Source organism: Pistacia vera, unplaced genomic scaffold (genome assembly GCF_008641045.1).
Source record: "Pistacia vera cultivar Batoury unplaced genomic scaffold, PisVer_v2 Contig8, whole genome shotgun sequence".
Classification (NCBI taxonomy): domain Eukaryota; kingdom Viridiplantae; phylum Streptophyta; class Magnoliopsida; order Sapindales; family Anacardiaceae; genus Pistacia; species Pistacia vera.
This window is the reverse complement of record NW_022196667.1, coordinates 89,944-103,936: the sequence shown is the minus strand read 5'-3', so window position 1 is coordinate 103,936 and position 13,993 is coordinate 89,944. Positions and strand designations below refer to the sequence as shown.

Here is a 13,993-nt window from a genome sequence, read left to right as displayed (position 1 = left end):
GATTTATGTGAAGATAGAAGCTGTTCTAGTAACTTCAAAACCGAGAAAATACTTGAGAGAGCCTAGAACCTTAAAGCAAACTGAGTTATTCAGTTTATGTATGGTTTCATGCAGCAAATTGGTGTCATTTCCAGTCAGTAGAATGTCATCTACATACACAGCCATACATAGTCTTTTCCAGTTTTTTATACACAAAAAGACTTGGATCAGCAACTGAGTGAACAAAATCCCAGCTTAAAAAAAGCCTTTTTTAGCTTCTCAAACCAGGCTTAGGAGCCTGTTTTAGACCATAAAGAGCCTTAACTAATCTGCACACATGATGAGGTGTTGAGAACTGACAAAGCCTCAGGTTGAGTCATATATACCTTTCAGTAAGTTCTCCATTTAGGAAGCATTGTTGATGTCTACCTGCTGAATTTCCCAGCCTTATTCACTGCTAAGCTCAAAATAACTCTGATTGTGGGACTTAACTACGGGACTGAATGTTTCTAGATAATCAATTCCCGATTTTGTTAAACCTTTTGCCACAGCCTGGCCTTGAACCTTTGAATGGAACCATCAGGATTATACTTTATCCGAAAAACCCATTTACAACCTACAGGATGCATTTCGAGGTAGTAGGAACTAATCCAAGTTTGGTTAGCTAGCAAGGCATCAAATTCAGATTGCATGGCAGCTTTCCGGCAGGGGATGTGATAGAGCTTCTATAACAGTAGTTGGTTCTGTATTGTCAAGAGAAGATGGGAAACAAGGATGGTATATGTGCTTTGGTTTTGGACCTAGTAAGCATGGGATGAGTGTTCAAGACAGGAGGTGGAGGCTTGGTTAAAGACAGCTCAACAGTAAGAGGATTTGCATAAGACTCATCTGATCCTACAGTTATGGGGATAAATAGGTGATGAGTGAGGAAGTAAGAGAGAGTAGAGGACATATTAAGGTCAGTGTTGGACGAACTGTGAAGATGGTAAAGGCTGAGTAGATGAGATTGAGAAGAGCAGGGAGATGATAAAGGAAGTGAACTAAGAAGGGCAATATCCTGTGAGATTGACTGTTCTGGTGGAAGGACAAGCAGACAAAGGTGAATTTGAAACAGATTAATAAGTACCTGGAGACAGAATCAGGTATAGACCAAACTGAAGGACAAATAAGCTAGAAACAGACTCAGTGTGTGGAATGGGGTGCAGACTTTGAACTAGAAAATTGGATGTTTTAAAAGGAAATCAGATTCATCAAACTGAACACTTTGACAAATGTAAATCCGACCAGAATATCCAAACACTTGTATCCCTTATGATCAACTATAGCCAATAAAGGTACATTTGGTGGTGTGAAAGTTAAATTATGGCTGCTGTATGGCCAAGGAAAGGATAGACACAAATCCAACTTTAATGTGGGAATAATTTGGAGAAGTTTTGAATAGAACTTGGAAAGGAGATATTGGACAGTACTGGTGTGGGTAGTCTATTGGTGAGGTAAGCTGCAGTTTGAAAAGCAAACCACCAAAATTTAAGTGGCATACTAGCTTGAGCTAACAAAGTCAGGCCTTGTTCCACAATTTGCCTAGTTTCCTCTCAACTCTACCATTTTGTTGGTGAGTGTGAGGACATGGATGTCTAAAAATGATGCCTGTTCTTGTAGGTAAGGGACTAGCTTCCTATACCACCCACCCAATCGGTTTGAACACATTTTAAAGATGTGTTAATTGCTTTTCAACTAAGACATGAAACTGTTAAAAACACTAAAAGTTTCAGATTTGGCTTTTAAAGGAAAAAGCCAGGTAATCTACTATGGTCATCAAGAAATTGAATGTAATACCTATAACCTTCGGGAGTTGTAACAGGGGAAGGGCCCCAAGGTCAGAGTAAACTAACTCAAGTGATACCAATGAATTGAGACAGTAGCTTAGAATGAAGTAAAAACGAAAGAAAGAGTAAAGCAAATTTTGAGAGGAAACGTAACTGAATACTTTTGTGTATTTGCTTTCTTATTTCTCAGTGTACTTTTCACACTTTATATACAAAACTAATACAACTAAAAGCCCATACAAATTTGTTACAACAAGCCCTACAAATTTGTTACAACTAACCCAACTGAAATGTAACTGTTACAACTAAAAGCCCAACTAATGTAACTGTACCCAATATTGTTAACAGAATACAGTTAACAATTTGGTCAACTTTAGTCAACACTGCTTTGTTTCTATACTCACATCCTGCCACAAATCAAACTTCCTTAAACCTCTCAGTCTGCTATTCTTTCACATTCTAACATTTGCAATCCCATTCAACCTAGTTATTTTTTATCTAAGGTCAGGTAGTTTTTGGGACTAAACTGTAAATCTTAAAAGTGGACTATAAAAAACTCAATATCCCTTCCCACGTGGCAGAATTTATTGGTTCTCATATATGAACTCATCCACAAGAAAGTCTTCAGCACACCAGATTACTCATATAAAAGGCATTCATCCTTCGCAGCTTTCATGAATTTTTAGAAACCTGTAAACTGTCATCAAACTCGTCGTCGCAAGCTTTTCTGATGACAAGGACGCCATCAGGCTGGTATGACTTTTCTATTATCATTTTTCGTTATTTATTTATTAGTGTTATTTTGAAGTATTATAATCCAGGAAACAATCAAGTTAACGGAAATTATGGAGTCACAAGCTAGATTCAAGCTGGGTGCCTTCTGATAAAATTGTCTCGACCTTCCATTTTATGGCTAGCTTGGAAGCTTGCTGATGCTAATAAGCATGGATTTTTTGCCCCATCTGTTGAGGCAGCTTTATCCTCAGATGAATCGGTTGGACGGCTAGATTGAGGACTTTATAATATCGAAAACATTGTCACAATTAACACTGTTTGAACTATTGTATTCTGGAACATCTTGGATTAGTTTCGATGATACGGAGAGTATTTCTGCCAAGGTTTCATATGCTAAAGAGAATGGACTTCTTGGTTCTTATCATACAGGTTTGTACATTATTTTTCTGAAATTTAATACAATTGGTCAATGAGGGTGTGTTTTGTTTTCCATGCAATATACATGTGTGTCCTCATTACTTGGTAATTTTTTGTACATCAATAACGAAGGTTATTGCTATGACTGTTTGTTCTAACTAAAATTTTTCATTGCGTGGTAGATTTGGAGACATGGGGAGCTTGAAAAATTCTAGTGTTGATATGAACGTTTTTAGATTTATGTAGACGACTGAATAACGTTTTGAACATGTATTTTTATTTTTAATAAGGCAAATAAACCAAATTATTTGAGATATTCATAATTTTCTTTGATTTTGTAATTATTTACATTATAAGAAATCAAGTTGAACTTTAATCGTCTCCATATGTGAATCATGTGCGCATGCATCTGTCAGCAATGATTTGGTAGTTACTTCTATTTTTCTTATCATTTGTAGGTGAATATCTAGAATTCCATTATGTCTCAATATTTGAGGTTGGTATTAGTGCATGCATGCACCATTTTTAGGAAATGAAGTTATTTATGTCCTAAAAAATAGATGTGAATGAACAATTTGATTAGAGTAACAATGATTCTTTCTTGTACAATTATTTATATATATATATATAAACAATCTTATGTTCATTCGACTATAGTCATAGAGAAGTAAACATTTGACTATTCTTGAGGTATGTTATCACATAAATTTTAAAATTCAAATAAATGGATGCAATTGTATCAAGTGAGTGATTTCAGGTTTAAAGTGACCAGAAAGTAATGCTAGGTCTAATCCACTTTGATAATCTTTTCTCACAACCATGACGGGCAGTTCCTAATTGATTAGTTCGCAAATAGGTCTTGCTTGCTTCTATGTGTCCCACATGTCCATTTATGAGCTGATCAATTACGAATTCACGTCGAAGTTGTGAGATTAGATGTGACCTAACATTATTAGACTAGAAATTACATATGTGGGTTAAGAGGCGACAAATTTTGCTCACTATCACATCCTATGGCAACCCATTTACATGGAGTTGTTTTATAGCTTGGTTTTAGAATATATAATATGTATTAACCTTTGTTTCTCGATAATCTACATAATAAAAAAAAATAAAAATACCACAGAGTACCATATCTGTCATACCACAAACTAAATATTTATGTCATGTATGGATTTTTTTTTTGTTTATTTTATGAAGTTGTAGAGAAGTATATCCTTGATTATTGTAGGATGTGAAAAATAAATTTGGAGTGTAAGACAAGCTATGTGAAAAGTGCTCGACACGTAAGGAGTGGTTGACAAGTAAATCCTAAATTGTAAGATGTGAGGACTGGTAGTTTTTGAACTCATCCTACAAGACTAGTCCTTACCACACCAGATTACTCCTAAAAAAAAAATACAACAAATTCTCAGCTTTTATGAAATTTTAAGAACCTCGTAAACTACCTCAACTTGCCGTCGCTAGCTTTTCCGGTGACAAGGACGCTGTCAGGCTGGTATGTATTTTTTCTATTATATTTTTTATTTTCTTTCATTCCAGTAGGGTTCAGTCTGCAACTTGCCAAATTCCCACCAAACAATGAGATCTTCGCTTACTTTTTCACCAATCCTTCTATTTCTCTCTGCTCTTTCAAGTACCCTAGACTCTATGCTCTCAACCAGATGACACTTCAAATCCCCAAACCCTGGTGCTGAGAACCGCAACTCTAGAGATTTTCAGCAAATACCAAACGAGGTTAATGTGGATGGTGCAAGACGTTGTAGGGAACAATATTTTTCCTACCCAATGAGATTCATAGCAGGATGGTGACTTCTCAAGTAGTAAAGGTTTTACTGAGGCCTCGCAAAGTAGCCAAAATAATGGTATCCTAGAGGAGTTGGATGGTTTCATTAAGGAAGGAAAAGTGAAGAACTGTGTTTTAGGCGTGTTAGAAAAGCAATTATTGCAGTTGATTTGCCGGGACTGCTAAAGCTAATGCAGGCGTGTGGGGAAGCCAAAGGTTTAGAAAAGCAAAAGCTGTGCATGAACACATGTAAGAGCAACGAACCCTCTTAATGTCAGCACCTACAACAAGATCTTAAAAACGTATTCACAATGTGCTCTATGGATGATGCGTTTAATGTCTTTAATAATATGGAGCAACGCAATTTGACATCTTGGGACACCATGATAACAGGCCTTGCAAAGAATGATCTACGGAGGATGCCGTCGATTGCTTCTCTCGATTCAAGCGAACAGGACTCAAACCTGATGGTCAGATTTTCAGAGGTGTTTTCTTTGCCTGTTGTTTTGTGATAAGCCACGACGTTCAGCTAGAGGTTTCAAACCAAATCCCAAATATTTGGGTGGAGATTGACGGGAGAACGCAAACGGGCGTGACGACGTAGTGGCGTGCATGCATGCATGGACTGGGTCTTAGCAGCTGGAGAAATTTAAGCTTGATGTTATCTTTCTCTTGCATTTATTTCAGTAGTACGTGGAGTCCTTTCTATTATTTCATTTGTAAAGTGTCGATTACGGGATGGCCTTGGATGTTCCTCTTATTTCGGCTTACTCTGTGTTTCAGTTTCATGCATATGGTCTGCTATACAAGCAGCCGTGGATTATCAATGAGGGATAGAAATTATTCCAGTTAAATTGGGTACATCCTCACCCGAAGAGGATATTTTTGTGAGTGTTTTTACGGGACCTATCATTTTGGGTGATTGTGATGAGGGAATGTTGCACTTTGAATCAATGATCAATGACTATGGGATTTTCCGTCCATGAAGCAATATGTGAGTATAGTTAACATGTTGGGAAGCACAGGGTATTTAGATGAAGCACTGGAATTCATTGAAAAATGCCAATGGAGGCAAGTGTTGATGTTTGGAGACACTGATGAATGTTTGCAGAATTCATGGGAATTTGGAGCTTGTGACCGATGTGCTGAGCTTGTTGAGCAGCTAGATCCCTCACGTTTGAATGAGACAAAGTTGGCCTTGTACTTGTTAAAGCATCGGATATTGTGAAATAGAAAAAAAAAGGAGAGAAAGTACCATGACTTTCAAACAGGAGATACATCTCATCCAGAGAGTGATAAGATATGCTCTTATTAGAGGTTTGAAGGCTCAAATGAAGAGGCTGGTTACATTCGAGACAAATTTTGTGCTACATGACATAGACCAAGAAGATAAGGAGGAAGCTCTTCTTGCTCATAGTGAGATACTCGCTGTATCGCAAGGTCTCCTCTGCAGCCATGCCGTGCTCCCATTCGGATAGTAACGGACTTTCGTATGTGGTGATTGCCATGCTGCAATGAAAATCATCTCGAAAATTGTTGGTAGAGAACTCTATACAGGCTGAGGAGAGATTCCACACATTTTAAAGATGGATTGTGCTCCTGTTCGGGACTATTGGTGACCACATTTGAGTCTAAGGTACTCAGTTAGCACTGCTTGAGTTGGTAGCACATCCAAGAGGCCAGAGACCGATTGAGGAATTTTGTGAGGAAAGATTTTGTTCCTTGTGTTATACACCATTGCAATTAATAGATTTTTTTATGCGTTTAATCAGAAGAACAGGAAAAGTTCCCAAGATATATTTAATTTTATGTTGCAATTTTACTTCAGCAATTTTTTTATTTTTAATTTCTTAATGTTTTGTGAATAATGTTGTATTTATTTGCCCGAAAATGTTTGATTATTAGCAGGACTTGAGTGACTTGGAGTATCTATATTTAAACATCAACAATTCAGTTCATTCCATCACTAAAGGCCCATAAATTATGTAATAATGTTTAATTATAATGTTTATACTCTTAAATTAATAACTAATTTTTTTTTTCAAGGTCGGTAGTTTTTGGGACTTGGATTTTCTTTTTTCTTAAAAAAAAAATACTAATAATACTTAAGGTATGCAACATTGAACTTAAATAGATATTAGTAATATATAGTAGTGGTGGCGACCAATGCCTTGCAAGTTTCAAGGCCTTGATTACGCCTAATTTCTTCATTTATTTCTTTATCTTTCACTACTATTATGTTCAGCCCTGAAAATATCACGGTCATGGCAAAACCAGTCACCTTCAAGTACAGTAAAATAGACTACCACTACACATGAGCATAAGGACCAAAGGTCAAACTGTTGCATTTCCAAAAATATTTAAAAATACAGTACTTATAGACAAAAAAATTTTGGCATCTGGGGAAAAAAGCAATGTACTTTAATGTCAAGTTCCTCTTTGACGTCCAGAAAACAAAATTTGGCAACTACGATTACCTTTAACCATGCGAAAATTGATGTGATGTACAAACTGAATTTAATTAGTATCTCACCTCTTTTATTGAGTCCTGAGAACTATCTCAAACAAGTTTACGAGCACATTATCTCTCAAACCCATAGCTTTCATCATATCTCTCACCGCATAGCTTTCATCATATCTCTCACCACATCAACCTCAGTCCACATGCCCTTGGAAGCATATATATTGGACAGAAGGATAAAGTTCCCAGAATTTGTAGGTTCCAATTCAAAGAGACGTTAGCAGCAGCCCTACCTATACAACACATTACCGTGAACTCTACAAGAACTAAGCAAAGTTCCCCAAACACAAGCATTTGGCTCGAAAGGCATTTGCTCAATCATGTTCTATCTCTCCTAGCCTTCCAACATGATCTAGAAGGGTCACCATGCAAGCATAATGCTCCATCCTTGCTTCAACATGCTCTTTACACATGCTATCAAAAACTTTGCCGTCTTCATCAACTAGGCCAGCCTGGCTGCAGGCAGATAATGCACAAGTGAAGCTAATAGAACAAGGCTTTTGTCCACTTCTTTGCATCAAATGAAAAATCTCTATAGCTTCTTTAGCCTTTCCATGCAGAGCATATCCACGCATTATAGCATTCCAACAAACCAAGTTTTTGGATGACATCATTTCAAAACAAAGTTGTGACATTTGAATCCTTCCACGCTTAGCATACATATCACTATTCTGATAAAAAAATTATCAGATATTACTCTTCTGCTAAAAAAGCAATGAGCCGCCTTCCCGAGCATCAATAATTCCATAGGCTGATAGCAAGGTATTGTAACATTGTTTGGCTTCATCCCCACCATCTGCATCTCTCTAAAAATTTCCAAGGCCTCAATACCTTTCCCATTTTGTGGGAAACCAGCAATCATTGACGTCCAAGACACAACATTTAATTCCATCCCTTGGCTCTCGAATTGCCTAAAGACCTCCAACACATTGTCAAGAAGACCATTCCTACAGAGACCCGTAACAAAAGCATTACAAGCACTTACATCCAAATTTTCCATTTCATGAAACACTTGTCGTTAAAGAATTTTTTCGCTGCATCCACGCACCCTTGTCACGCGTAAGCCGCAAGCAGAGCACTAAAAGTTTTCACATCCAGTTGGGCTAATTTGTCAAACACTTTGTAAGCGTCCCCAATGTTCTGACATTTAATGTACAAATGAATCAAAGAAGACTGAACAAACGAATCTAAATTAAAGCCGTATACAAACACCATATGAATCACATTGTCATCGAAGTCTTGGTGATTTGCATATTAAGACAGAGTTTCTGTTGCGAGATCCGTGTCATTAGATACGCCGGTTGTAAGAACATGAGCATACGCTTGCTTTGTCTGTGATAAAGATGTCAAGATGAATTGAGTGAGTTGAGGGTATGAAAGATTGAGCGTTGAATGTTTTCGAAATGGAGCATTATGCTTGCATGGTTACCCTTATAGGTCATGTTGGAAGGCTAGAAAAGGCATATAACATGATTGAGTGAATGCCTTTCGAGCCAAAGGCAAAGTTCTTGCAGAGTTCACGGTAATGTGAGTAACTGAGTATATGGTTCCAAAGGCATGTGAACTGAGGTGGATGCGGTGAGAGATACGATGAAAGCTATAGGACTAATGAAAAATAGACTCCAAATACCTCTTCCCACGTGGCTGATATTTATATTTGAAATCATCCTACAAGAGTATTCCTTACCACACCAGATTACTCATGTAAAGCCAACATTCATTATTCACATTCATCACATTTTTCGATCCACCATAAACTACCGTCAAACTTCCTGTCATGCGCTCGCACCGTTGAAAAGGATGCCGTCAGGCTGGTACGTATTTTTCTATTATTTATTTTTCTTTTTTAATTTTCTTTCATTCTTCGAATGAAAATTTTGCATGTTATTTAAATATTAAATACCTCTATTTTGTCACACACACTTTTTTAATAGAAATTTTCACCCAGTTTTGCTTAAGAAATGTAGGATAGGGTTTGATCTTGTTGACTATTTTGTTTGTTAATGTAATTTTAATGGCAACTGGATTGCTTTCAACTCTGCAAAATGTGTGGCCATTTTCATTATTAAAATCTGATGACTTGAGAGCTTCTGATGAGTTAGTTTGCAAGCTTTGCATGCTGGAACACACAAAAATGTCTGTTTTCGCGATTAGAGAACCTAAATCAAAATCTGTGTTGTTTATACTTTGTGCCCAGAAATTATCGGAGAGATTGGCTTTAGATGTCGAGTCTCTTATCAGGAAAGTGCGACCTGATAGTTTTGTAGCTCAAGTGAGTATCTTATGAAATAATGAGAAAAGGCGGGTACTACCAAATCGGTGTCCTACCATGGGCAACATTTGGAGCATAGCCCCTTGAATTGTGTACAGAGATGGGATTGAATGTGTTGCTGAATCAGCCAGATTGGGGTGTTGATTCAATATCTACATGAGACATGTTAGAAAGTGAAGCAAACAGATGACACCAAGATTCAAAAATCTATAGAATCACTGAAGTACAGGTTGAAGAAAGTATAGATTGAATATAGTAAGAATTAAAACTCATTGATGATTTCAAAAAGTTTAATAAATTGATGACGAGAGATTCTTATGTACAAATTGAATGGATATTCAAGGTTCACGCAAAATAAAAATATTTATTAATAATAATTTTCATTCCTTAATAAACTGTCAAGAATTTTTTTTTGTAAATTTTTTTTAAAATTTTTTTATTTTGCAGTTAGTTTATTTTCCTGATTATTACCAATTAAATAATGAAATAATATAATGAAATTCTTCATAATATTCCTCAACCAACAACAATTATCACAATTCAACAATAAATTTAAACATTCAACAATCTCTTAATTAATTTATTGAATGATACACTTTTTACATGTTACCGTACAAAGAACAAAATAAAAACCAAAGTACAGAGATCAAAATAAAAGAAGAATGAACCCCAGGTAAACAGAACTATTTCAATGTCATACTGCATATAGACCCTTAAATCCTTACAACATCCGGAGCTGAAACAAACTGCCCAGTCTGCATCCTTTGCTTAGCAACCTGTCGATCGTTAAATAGTAAAAAATTAACCCAAACACAAGAATTATGCCTAGTAGAGCAGTTCTTGAAATGAAAATGCATAAGTGAACAAGCTGTATGGCGAACATGCAAGCCCCATACAACTAGTAGTAATATACATCCCAAGTTTGTATTCCAATTGATATGGCCCTATTTTTAGAAATACATACCATTGATCACATAACAACATGATCCACAAACACCACCAAAATAATGACAATATTTAGAATGCAAAACTAGGTTATATGATCTGCTTCAACATACAGAGCAGCAACCACACCAATAAGTAAACACGAAAGGACAATTGCATAAACATCAATCAGTGTATCCAAATAAATCACTAGCTACTAGAAAAACCCCCTTACATTGATCAACCGTATATCTCTAAGGAAAGAAAATGGCCAAGAAACAGTTACCTTAAAGCTCTCAATGTTAGCAAGTAGCAAAATTTCATTTCCTGGAAGAATGGAAAAACATGCACAGCCATTTCGAAGTGAGATTTATGGAGAAAGTAAAATTGAGTATAAATATAGTTCCATATTAACATTTAGCCATTGATCAAAACAAACTAAAAATTGGTATGCAAAGCTTACAGAATTAATATGGAAATCAAAACTGATTATTGCAATATGCAGAATTTCAATTAAAAAACACAAGAGGATTATTGACATGCAATCTACATAAATAGCAGGCTATTATCAGTACTAAAAACTCTAAAATCTATAATCTACTAAAGGTCAAACATGAAGGAAATATAAACTAATTCAATAAAAGATCAAGTTCAAAAGTCTTCTTATGCCCCAACACTTTTAGGAAGGCTATTAAACAATTCATGTCATTTCGGAAGAAGGTAAGTCAGAATCTAACTTTTTCTCTGATACCTATTCCTGTCTCCAACAAAAATGTAGTTTATAGATATGCAGGTCACTTGTAAACAATTAATAGGGATATGTTGCAATTCTTTGTCATAGTTTATAAGAGAGAAGACCATAGACATTAACCTGCTGCATCAGGACATTGTTGTCCCCTTCAAAAGTAGATTGCACATCAAATTCACTTTTCAAATGACCAACATGATTTTCAGTCTTCAGGCCTTGTCCTCCACATGCTTCACGGCGTTCCTAGCAGAACAGTAGTCTGAATCAGACCACTTAACATGAATGTAAATAATCGATGTGTAGTTGAAGTTCCTGACCTGTAGTGTTCGCTGATTGTGCCAGGTAAAAGTAGCCTTGAATGGACTTGAAATAACATGAATGGTTTTGTTTGACTGAGGGGTCCTATTCACATATAACATCTTTATGTGGTTTGCAGCAGAATTCATAGCATATCTGTTGCAGAATCAATAATGGGGAGGAAAGGGTGAGGATAGCAACAGAAATAACAACACTAGTCTATTAGTTAAGATCATCAATAGATAGATCCAATATAATTACTTCTATTCAAATACCACATATTACCAAAGCAATCAGGATAAATTTATTAGCATTACTAAGTGAAAAATATACACTTTCAATAGAATCAAACTCCCTACTTACTTTGCAAACAGATAAGAGTCAATTGGGAAAATTATGTAGATGTGTCAACACTGGCAAATCCAGTAACATATATACTCAGTTCATACCAGATACTATAAATGTAAGGGAAAAGAAGGGAGAAAAGTTTAATCCCAAAGTTACAACAAAATTTAATTTTCACAATACAAGTTATCGAGATACTTACGTCTTTGCAAGGAGAGGCAATAGTCGCAGTTGATGACTTGGATAATCGAGCAACAGGCTTTCAGGTCCATTTGGTTTAATAGAGAATGCCCGCCTTGATAATGCATACCTTATAGCTATTGATAAGCCAATCTAAAAAGAGAAGAATGTTAATTTCCAGTAGTTCATTAAGTTTCTCAGGATTACCTGCATCCTTGGCCCAAGAATCATATACAACTGCAAAAGTTTTGCAACTGAAGGGAGACCAGATTTAAAATCCATTATTACCTTTGATATGTACACTGCTGCTGATACTATATTTACATGACCAGATGTTAAAGCGGCCATGAAAGCTGCAAATCTCAAAAAATAACACAAATATATAAGAGCTTAGAAAGTCATCTTATCAGATAAATTAAGCTAGAACAAGATAACTATATGCCATCTAGCAGCAAGGTAATTACCTGATCTGGGTCTTTGATTGAACTAAGATATTCTCCATCAGGTGAAACATCAGCAATTGAATTCTACAAATTCTCCTTGGGGATTCAGACATTATCAAACTTGAAAAAATTCCAAAACTTTTGAGTTACATCTTAACTATAGAAAGCATAATTTTTTAAGGTCATTCAAACATAAAGTATAGCAGTTTAGCTCCAAAAGGTCTTAGAACTCTTTCCAAATTCAACCATTATCAACCCCATTCAACCCAGTTTTATGACCACAATTAGCTATCCGGATATTAGGACAAATTTTACCATCTGCATCCCTGATCTGGCAAATGAATGCATGAACCCCTTGATTTTTCCCATTAATTTCAAGCTGCGAAAAGACCACCATCTGTGTTGCATGCTAAACAGGCAAAACAACAAAAACTATGTAAACACAGATACTGCAAGCACAATTTCTACCCATGGCATGGGAATCAAATTGAACAACAAAAATTGCCAACCAAATCTTAAAGAAAGAAAAATTTCTTACATTGGCTGCTCCACCAATACAATATTTTTGAGCTGACTCACAAGGAGTGTTTATAACAAACTCTCCAGTGTTTGCATCATAAGTGGTAACTGTTTCAATTCCTTTAACGTAAAAATAACAAAACCCAACACAAAGTTCAAAACTTAAGAACATAGTAAGATTCCAAAAATCAATTAACAACCTTGACATACATACATTACTTCCATGTCCCAACTCCGTCATTGCAAAGCAACCTTTTACCACATAATTCTCAGTGTCTTTCAGCCACTTGTCGTGGTGTCGCTTTGTTCCCAGAAACTTTATGGCCCTAACCCTGCATTCAAAATCCATAATAACTTCAAATCAATGACTACATTACACATATTCTAGTCTCTTAATCCTCAAAGTAGAACAAAATAACACCAATATTTATAAACACATATGTTACTAACTTCAAATTAATAACTACATGACACCACCTTCTTGTCTCTTAATCCTTAAACAATAACAAAATAACACCAATTAACAAATAAAAACAAATGCCAAATACCGCATAGCCATATCAAAATCTAAAATAAGAAAAGAAAAAGCCAGTTAGCAAACAAAAATGAAAACAAAAATACCCAAAAGCCATATCAAAAACTCAACAAATCATTTGCTTAACACGAAAGCTAAGTACCGGTTTCACCTTTTTTTCTTCTTTGTTATAAGAGAGCAACTCTTCAAAGCTCAAACAAATTAAGAAGACCAGAAATTAATTGAGAAGTAGATTGAGAGGCAGGTAGCTTGAACATAGATGTTTGTTGAGGAAGAAAAAAGACCCCCAAGTCAATAGTAAACTTGATCTATACCGATTATAAATAGCATAAAATGTTTGTTTTTGTGTGTGCCTTGTATGGGTTCAATACTTTGATCAATCAACAGTAATTTATTATTTCTAACAATGTTAATGATCAATTAATTGCTCTTCGTTACATAATATTCGAATATCAAACCATTCAAG

At 35.7% G+C, this 13,993-nt stretch overlaps 2 pseudogenes; one reads left to right on the top strand and one right to left on the bottom strand.

Annotated features, from left to right (window-relative positions):
- Nucleotides 1-740: 740 nt before the first annotated feature.
- On the top strand, nt 741-6,221 carry LOC116117098 (annotated as a pseudogene).
- Nucleotides 6,222-10,725: 4,504 nt separating this feature from the next.
- On the bottom strand, nt 10,726-13,551 carry LOC116117097 (annotated as a pseudogene).
- Between the last annotated feature and the right edge of the window lie 442 nt (nt 13,552-13,993).